The 9,616-nt window shown below is 39.4% G+C and overlaps 1 long non-coding RNA gene across 1 annotated transcript; it reads right to left on the reverse strand.

Annotated features, from left to right (window-relative positions):
- Positions 1 to 1,603: 1,603 nt before the first annotated feature.
- Positions 1,604 to 8,947, reverse strand: LOC110017574 (uncharacterized). Its single transcript, XR_002293004.3, has 2 exons — positions 8,518 to 8,947; positions 1,604 to 8,295 (listed from the first exon to the last, which is right to left on the reverse strand). It is a non-coding gene; the product is annotated as an uncharacterized LOC110017574 (long non-coding RNA).
- Between the last annotated feature and the right edge of the window lie 669 nt (positions 8,948 to 9,616).

The following is a 9,616-nucleotide window of genomic DNA, read 5'->3' on the forward strand; positions in this document are numbered from 1 at the left end:
GTATTAGAAAGTTGGGATGTTGATTAAAATAGAATAAACTTTATCTATATGGCAATTTTCAAACCCGGTTCCACATAAGTGCAGCACACTAGTGCATTTAAAATAACAAAAAACTATGACTGTTCAATTACAATTTAGTTAATTGAGCCCACCTCCCTCACACCCTTTTAACCTAGGGTGGCCAAATGAAAACTGGAGACTAGAGAGATCTTTGCATTTGACTGGATGTGTTTTAGGGATTGTCTGTGGTCCACAATAGACAGTTGTTTCTAAAAACATGTTTCATTTCTAAAGACCAACCAGGAACCATTCAGAGGATGCACCACTGCAGCAAAGTGTTGCATTTGATTTCAGTAATTCACTTGTCTACAATAATTAAGCCCCGACCTCCATTACATAAACAATAAATGGATGAAAATTGTAAGACAGACGCTTTTCCAAGCATGAACACTCACACACCGCTGGTCAATATTATACTGCTAAATTGATGAATGGTTTGACATTAGGCTTGTTCAAACAGCAGATGTTAATTCACTTCACATGTGAAGAATCAAATCATTTGTGTCAGGAGCCCCGATATGAATGAGGCAGATTATCTCAGATTCAGGCTCTCTGCTGGCAACGCTCACCGTTCTCCAGGTGATTCTCCTCACCGCTGCCATGCTAACGTGTCCTTTACGCTGCACGCGTGAGTGATGGCGTTCGTGCAGAAGGACCTGCCTGCCCCTTCGGACCTGCAGAGGACGGAGGGAGGAGCCTCATGGGAGGTATAATTCACGCAGGGCCGCCCCACCGTGCCGCAGTCTCACTCTGGTGGTCGTGTTTAAGGGACTTCATCTCTGCCAACATCTGCTGCGTCTCGGCTCAGCTCCAACAGACATCAATAACTGCTGAACGTTAAACTGATCATTCCGTGGAGTTCATTTGTGTTTTTGTGTGAAATGTCATTTAGCTGGACTGATATCTGTTATTAACAATATTGCTATTATCTGTGATTAAATGTGAGAATACAAACATTAAATCATAGATGTCCAATAATGCATCTTTATGAATATTTTTCAAGTGTAAAATGTTATTTTCAAAACAAATATTAAGACACCGATTCATGAAAAACTGTTGGAATGAATGCATTACCAAACTGTTTACAGTTTAAGGGTGGAGTCACATCTTAGACCCCTCCCAATTTCCTGAAAATGTACCCTGTGAAAGTTGTGTCCTACCCGTCAAAAAAAAAACAATAATTAAACATTGAATTTTTTCCTTCACAAGTATAAACATTTAATACTTTCACTTTGTTCCGAATATAAAATGAACAAAGTTAAAGAAAGAAAAAATTTAGGCCACCAGAAGAAAAGTAAGTAAGTTTACGACTTTAAATCTCGTGAATTCATGACAAAAAAAGTCTTGATTTTATTACTTTTAATCGCGTAAATTCACAAGAAGAAAAGTGATAAATTTACAAGATTTAAAGTGTAAAAATTACAACTTTCTTCTCGTAATTTAACAGTTTAAATTTTTCCGTAAATCTAACACTTTAATCTCATGATTAAAAAAACAAATGTTTGTAAACTGGCCCTAAAACTCCTTCATAAAAACATAAGGGTGTTTTTTTTTTGCTTCCTCCCACGATCTTTTAAGCAATTATTCCATATTCGACAGTTACATTTAATGAATTCAAAGTGTCATGTGTGTTTAGGAGTAATTTTAATGTCAAGAAGAAGGATTATAATTCTTTTCTAATTAATTTATTATTTATTATCTCAAACAGATTTGAAACATCTATGTAGTTTTATTTTTATTGTCTTTTTCCTTTGTTTTTGTTTTGTTTTAAATAAACGAAACAACCAACCAATCAATAATAATGATCAGTTACAGTTTTTAGTTAATTCATTATATCATAAATTGAATTTGAGTACCACAAAAAGCTAGAATTATAATTTAAAGTAAGTAATTCTCTCCTACGGTGTTATCTGAAATGCTTTATTGAAAAATGCTGTGAAAAGGTTTGTTTGTTTGCTTATTTATTTATTTAAAGTCATTATTCATTGTACGTGGGGGTCATGGGTCACATGTTTTAACGGAGGGGGGTGGGAAGGGTGAAGGGTGGGTTGGGTTTTTACTGTAATATTGTGTGTTTTCTGTTTTTAATGTTAAAGCGCTTTGAGCTGCGCAAAATGCATGAGAAGCGCTATTTAATAAGTAAAGTTTGATTTCATTTGATTTGAAATATAATTTATTTATATTAAAAAAAAACGCTGTATGAGAAAGTATATTCAAACTTTTAGTCTATTTACAAATGATTGTTTACCATTATTAGGCCAAATCAGTTTATGCAAAATTAAAAATCACGTGTTAACGGAGGGGAGTGGAAAGGGTGGGTTTTTATTGTAACCTTGTTTGTTTTTTTGTTATAAATTTTAAAGCACTTTTCTTTGCTTTGCTTTGTGCAAGGCATGAGAAGCAATTTTTTTTTTGCCAACTAAAGTTTGATTTGATTTGATTATAAAAAAAGAAAAATAGAAAAAAATAACAGGTTTAAGTTTGAGTTTCCGGCTGTGTTAAACTTCCTTTAACTCCATCCTCTCAAGTTTATGATGCTACAGTCCTGGAAACTGGAGGGGGGGGGGGGGATGTCTGGGTTTAATAGAGACGTTTGTCCAATTACATTACAAGGATCTGGTCCAACCTGTCCACTTTTTCTTGTCAGTTCAGACCAAATCTGAACACCAGACATGGTTGCTCCAGTTTCTGCCTGGGTCGAAGCCGATCGTGTTTACTCCACACAGTGCAGTTTTCTGGGCCGAGAGCCGTGTAGTTAAATCATCACTCTCTGAATGAAAGCTTGGCAGGAGTTATTTTTATTCTCTTTACAAACCAAAGCAAAGGAAGAACAACCCCCTTCCAAGAGCTACAACAAGCAGCATCCCCAGAGGGCTGCAGCCGAGGCAGAGGAAACAAAGAGGAATATTTCAGAAAGAATATTGCTGCGTTCAGAATAACTCCAGAATTTGAAAGCAAGTCGGACTCCAAAGGTAAAGAGTTGCAGCAGAAGAAGTGCTCTAATTAGGTCAGGTATAAGTCAAGAGAAACTTTAACTTCATGCATACCTTCAGTTTCTTTTTTTTTTTTTTCAGTGGCTCTGAGCTTTTTCTACACCGCTTGCCAGCACAGAAACCCCCAGTTTCTCCTTAACTCCAGACGAGTCTACAGTTTAAGAACTTAGCACAATATGACTCACAAGCAGGGACACAAAACTAACTCTATGTTCCACAATGTGTGTGCAGAACAGCTGTTATACCTCTGCATATGTCTGCATTAATTGCATTATTATTGACAAGTAATGACAACAACAAAAAAATGAAAGCGTGATGATATTAAATATTAAAGGATTTTTTTCCAAAAACATGCATTTAAAGACGCATATTTTACTAAAATTGTATATTTTTTGCATTTAAAAACAAAAACAAATCCAATTTCTTTTCACAATACAACTGTTGGAAGATCTCTGCTCTGATTACTCTATAACTGGGGTAGTAAGATGTGGAAAAGTACAGGAAATTCTTGATTTAATACCTTCTCTGATTCATAATCTTCTGCTCTCATTTTTCAGAACTCTGTCAGAAATGACTTTCTGATTGTTGGTGGAAGTTTCATCAAAATTGCCGCATAAATTCCACGTGGAAAAGAATTTTTTTATGACATCGGTGGGTCTTTTTCTGGAATTTGAATCAGGGCACCAGGCTGTTCAGTTGATGGCATGCAGAACTAGTTGACTCTTAGGCATAAGAGTGAATTAAATTCTAGTATAATAAATAAATAATCAGCAAAACTGCTTAACATGACCTTATAGATTAAAGTTTACCAGTCAAAAAAAACAGATTAGTCATAATTGCCATTGGTGATTGATTAATGATTAGATGGATGCATACGGCAGTTTGTTATGTCTGCACTTTTTTTTTGGCTCTTCTCTGACTATTTTGGCCTCTTTCCTTTAATTCTGATATTTTCTTTAAACTCATGTTTAATGGAATGGCTTAAAGGGGGTTGACGTGTCCAGAGATGTTGGCTTTCTCCATATTTGCCCTTCAGAGCTAAACGCACCATCAGGCCCGTGCTTGACCTTGTTATTCCAGATGTAATGGGATCAGACCACACTGCAGCCGGACAGACGTCTCACGACTCTCCGTCCTCGCCTCTTTGGCCTCCAGAGCTTCGTCTGAGGTGTCAGTTTGCCGCCGGTTATTTGAGACATCCAAAGTGCAAAAGATCCTCCAGGCGGTTTGGCGGGGTGTGGGTGTCCAGTGTGCAGATGAAAGCAGCTGGACACAACAGGATCAGCAACACATTGTGTGTGAGCTTGACATTGACTGCGTGTGTCTCTGCCTGGCCATGACTACCTCCAGGAGTTGCCCCCTTCGCCTCCTCCAGACAGCCTTTTTTGTAATGGGACTTATTGGACTGGCCACCACAGAGGGACAGTGGCGGATCCTCTATGACAGTACATTCAACCTATTTTAATGTTCACAAAATATGGTAAGAAAATGATGGCGTTTAATTAGCATTTAGCTTTGACTGATCAAGACAGCTCGTTTACATGCCGACAGTAATGGTGTCACGTCTCAGACGATGGCTGCAGAGTCCCAACGTGCGTGCTGATGCTGATGTTATCCCTCCTGACCAGAATGTCGGCTGACCCTAATTGCAGTAATTAAGTCAGTGGCCATGTTGTATGACCCTCGGCCAGATTACAGCCAAGGCTTTAATCTGCCAATGCAACGTTCCCTCTCCATCGCCAGGCTGCTCTCGAGACACGACCAAGACAGGAGAAGCTGATGAACGAAAGACTTCTCCATAAAGGGTCCAGATGATAGAATGTAAACCCCTAAATGGGTCAAGTATACATTTTAACCTTTGAGCATACATTTTAACATCCTAAATTACATGGCTGAAGTCTGGCTTTAGCTTCCATTTAAATGTGAGGCTGCTTGCTAAATCTGGAAGGGTCTACCTAACAGTTTTCAGAAGTTTGAGGTCAAGCATTAATTTTTCTAATTAACGGATGTTCAAACAGAGGCTTCCAATGAAAAATCTTTGTAAACGTGTGCATATGCGCGTTTCGGGCTTCAGCGTTCAAACTCTTGCATTTCTTGTGTCTATGTACAAAGTGTAAAACCATTGAACGCACGTTGTAAGTTAAACCAGTTGAACTTTGACCAAGTGGGGACTGGGATTTGCTAGTGACTCAAGGGTAGCGTCCTTTTCAAAACATTGAAGTACCAACTGTGAGCACAATATTGGGTTGTGACGGTTCAGTGTGAACACCATATGCATAGGGCATTCAAGAATACCTGTCATTGTGCATTCTTGAACGTGCATCACATGTCTGATGTGTACATCACTTCAGAGCTTTGAATGGCACCAACCTTGATGTCATACGGAGTGAAGAAGCTCATAGAATTGACAGACAGGATGATAGCAAGCTGATATCCCTTTGAAGAAACACCTCCTACCCCCTGCATAGTTTACTTTTTGTTCTTTATTTAGCACATTTTGGCATGCTCAGTCTCCGTCTGTCCCGTTACATTTTGTAAATAGTACAGAAAACTTTGATTTTTTTTTTTTTTTTCCCTTTGTGGGTTCAATTAACTCTTTTATCAGTTTCAGCTGACGGTTAGACCACCTAAAACCACAAATGTCCCAGGAAGGAAATCAGACTTTTTATGCTCTAGAAAACATACTGAAGCCTGTAACCTTCAATTGTCCAAGGGGTTTATGATGTGGTTAAAGAGACACAAGACCATTTTTGAGGCCTCGTTAATAAAATTGTGCACGAACTGAGCGTACGCCCAAACCTGAAAATGTGCCTCCTCTGATATTGAGGAGGCACAACCAGGAGAATTCAGCTAGTTATACTTCTCATCGGACATCTGACGTAGACCCTACCATTTGACGGAGCCCCTCTAGATGTAGCCACCTGCACACACAGACATAAACCCACGCAGCTTTTTCCACGCATCGTAACCTCTCACCTCATTTTCAGACACTGTGGTGTGAGGTTGGCGCTTCTTGGGTGGGTTGTGTTGAGGGTGCACACTCAATGCGCTTTACTGGGAGGTGTTCAGAACAACGTGTTTCAAAAAGAGACTATAGCTAGTCAGCTGTGTTGAGATGCGACTGGATCAGGGAGCGGAAATGACGTCATCAAACAAGTGTGTGGAAAAAAAACTAATTATTTATGTAAAAACTCTGTATTATTGTTTGTAGCATTTTGGGATATAGTGATTTATCCCTAAAGGATGTGGAATTATTATGTGTTGCTTTTTCTTTTTTTTGTAAATGGTTGGGAGAAATTGGCAGAATGACGAGAAAATGTCTAATCAGGGGACGATTGAGAATTCAGCCTAATGGGAGGGGCTTAGAGTATATAACAGGGAGAGGTTAGTTGCAATGAAGGAGGACAGGGATATGCTTCCATCCTGTGGATTCTGTTGTGTCTATGTATAGAAAAGTCACAGAGTATTATTGTTTTGGGGGAACTTTGGAGAAACTAAACCAGTAGCAATTGAAACACGACTGCCTGGATTTTTGGAACACCCATCCTCATCACACACCATTTCATATTAATCCTGATGCAGTGAACTTTTCTCTCAATACAGTATTATTTTAAAGTCCCACTCCGATCATCTTTTGATCTATTTTCAAAGCGTTCCCAGTCGTCTGCTAATTATGATTATGACATTTTTAGGCAAAATTTAAAAAAAAAAAACTGTTGTTTTCTAGAACACAGTTTCTGCAGGGCGGCAGCAGTTAATCAGAAATTCACCTCTGAGTTGGGGGAGGGACCACTGGCATGGAGGAGGGACCGCCTCCCTTTCCCCTCCTCATTGCAGAGTAGAGGAAAACAAAGACGTACATAAATGGTCATCTACATGTGGATGCATCAGAATGGAGTGGAGCAGGAAGCTTGTGGCCACACGCTGTATTCTCTACATCACAAATACGCTGTTTATCAAACTGCATTTTTCATTTATTCTGGATTCACCATAATTTGAATAAAGAAATACTCAAAGATGTAATTTTAAGATTAACATTCTTTATATATGTCCTCCATTATCAGAAAAATACCACAACAACATGTTCAAAATCAGAGCGGGCCTTTAAGCAAATAACTTGACAACCTAAGTGTGGATATTTTTGAAAAGCCTTTTAAAAAATACAAAGCATTTTTTTAAGAATTTATTAGTTTTTGGTCTTATGATAGATAAAGAGTACATTTGTGCAAAATAGAATCTTCTCGGGTATTCTTCTTTTTACATTCTTTAAAAAAAATAAAAAAAAAACTTTGAAATATTGTTTATTTGTAACTACATAATTTCATAGTCAGTCAAAGCGATCCCGCGCTGTTGTTTAGAACACAACAATAACATCTAACAAAGAGCGACATTCAAAGAGTCATTTTTCATTGTGCTGCTCTGAGAAATGCATCGCCACCCTAACTGCAGCCAATCAGGCGAGCAAACAAACAAGCCGCGCACGCACGCCGATAACAAGTCACCCGTCCTTTATTCTTGCTCTGCCTCCTCCACCAGAAGGCCTTTCTTCTCCTCCTCTGGGCAATCTTCCGGTCCTCATATTCATCTGTACAAATTGATTTCCCTTTTACAAGTGAAGATAATGACTGCGGCAACAGAAATACCTGTAAGTCAGGGATAAATACATTGTAAGGCACCACCTGCTGAGTCCCTTTCTCCAAGCCCCCCCGACAACATGGATTTCAAGCTTCAGCGGCATCACACGACAAGGCCGAGATTTGATTAAAATGATAGTCCTTTTGGTTTCGACTCACTCTAACGTTTTTATGAACATGTAAAATGAGGCTGTTTAGCTTAACATTTTGTAACCCACTGGAATTGAAGTGCTCTCTGGTCCACTTAGCAGTCAGTTGTCTGTGCTGAGCTTCTGCTGCTGGCGTTTGACCCCACAAATGTTGTAATTTCAACATTTACCACGTCAGACCAGAAACTTTACACACAACATTCCTCGTGTTGTGTTTTTTCAAACAGTATTCGGTTGTCTTTAAGATTCCTGCTCCTTTCATCTGCTGTTTTCTATCCTTATTGTTGCCGTTGAGGTCTGATTATCGCCGTTGATTATTACGTTTAATTTGTTTTTTCCGAAAAAAGATTAAATAAATTTGTTCAAAGGGAATCTGAAGGAGTGACAACTCTCTCAGTGATTATCTCCTCTCATTAGAAACCTGTTCTCAAATCAAAAGCTGGCAGGTTTTTCTTCCTCCTAAAGGGAAAAGAAAAAACAAAAACTTTTGAAACGAGCTAGCAGAAGGAAGAAGAAACAAAAAGTAAAAGGTAAAGCAGCCAGTGGAGGGAAACGATGAAGGACAAGTTTCCGAAGTAAGAGCAAAAAGGTATGCAGATGTCGTCTCATCGCTCGTCTTCCCAGGTGACAGGTATGTCAATGCCCTGAAAGCCTTTGCTGTATAATTACACGCCATCTTACCTTCTCTCCCCCCAAGCAAAAGGAGGTGTTGCTGGAACAGGAGCTTTCAGATCCTTTCCACTCAAGGAGGGGAACCCAGGGGAATCGCTTCTCTCCTTCGCCTTTAAATATCTGTAAGTGAACACCTCCTCCCTCTGCTCCTCCGTCCCCACCCTTCCTTTAGCGCCTCTCTTCTCTGATTCTCCACCCAAAGATTTTCCAACTTCTTTCCTTAAACATATTTTTGCTACGCTGCTGCTTTGGAGTGAGTGAGTGAGTGGAAGAGCGCTGTAAGGATGAGCATGCGGCGTCCCGGGAGTCCCACTCTGTTTGTGAGTGACTGGTCTGATGTGTGCGAGGCCTCTTTAACGGGGCGTCAAACCCGCCTCTGGAGGATGAGGAAACGCGGCACAGACGGAGACGCCGCCAAGCGATCAGAGGTCTGATCTGCCTCTGCTCTGAAATGCACCAGCCAGAGACAAACTCAACCCCCAAGTTCCCCACCCTCCAGAGGATACAAAGGGGAAAAGAGAGTTGAAGCTCATTTTTTTTATTGTCCACAGTGAGTAAACCATCTGTCCCACCTGACCAACATCATCCTCCCTACATGTCAAGGCAGTCCCTTGAGGAGTTGTAAAGTTTATCGGTTCTGTTTGAGCAAAATCTGTCAACTTAGGTGTTTTTTGTTGGAATATAGTGTAGCAGACTGCAGACAAACCAATCTGAAATGCACAAGTGATAACTAAAATGATTAAAGGGCTTAAAAACCCACTCTGATGAAAATTGTGTTTTCTGTGTTTTTAACATGTTCTTGCAGCAGCACTTTTCTCATAATGGAGGAGGACATTTAGAACATAACTCAAGATTAAAACTGCATTTTAGTGGAAGGTTCTAACCAGGAGTATCAAGAATTACAAAACATCTAGATCAGCCCTCCTTTACGTTTTAATATTTCTTCCTTAAAAGGTCAGTGATGGAGCTTTGTTTTTGCATGTCTTGTATCATGGTTCTCTGGGTTTTAAACACTTTCAGAATTTTTCTTTAGACGGTTCATTTGGCCATAAGAAATGGTATAAAAAGAAAAAAAAGGCAACAACCCTGATAATTGTGGATTTTTTTC

This window comes from Oryzias latipes, chromosome 22 (genome assembly GCF_053564925.1).
Source record: "Oryzias latipes strain Hd-rR chromosome 22, Olatipes_Hd-rR_3.1".
NCBI lineage: Eukaryota > Metazoa > Chordata > Actinopteri > Beloniformes > Adrianichthyidae > Oryzias > Oryzias latipes.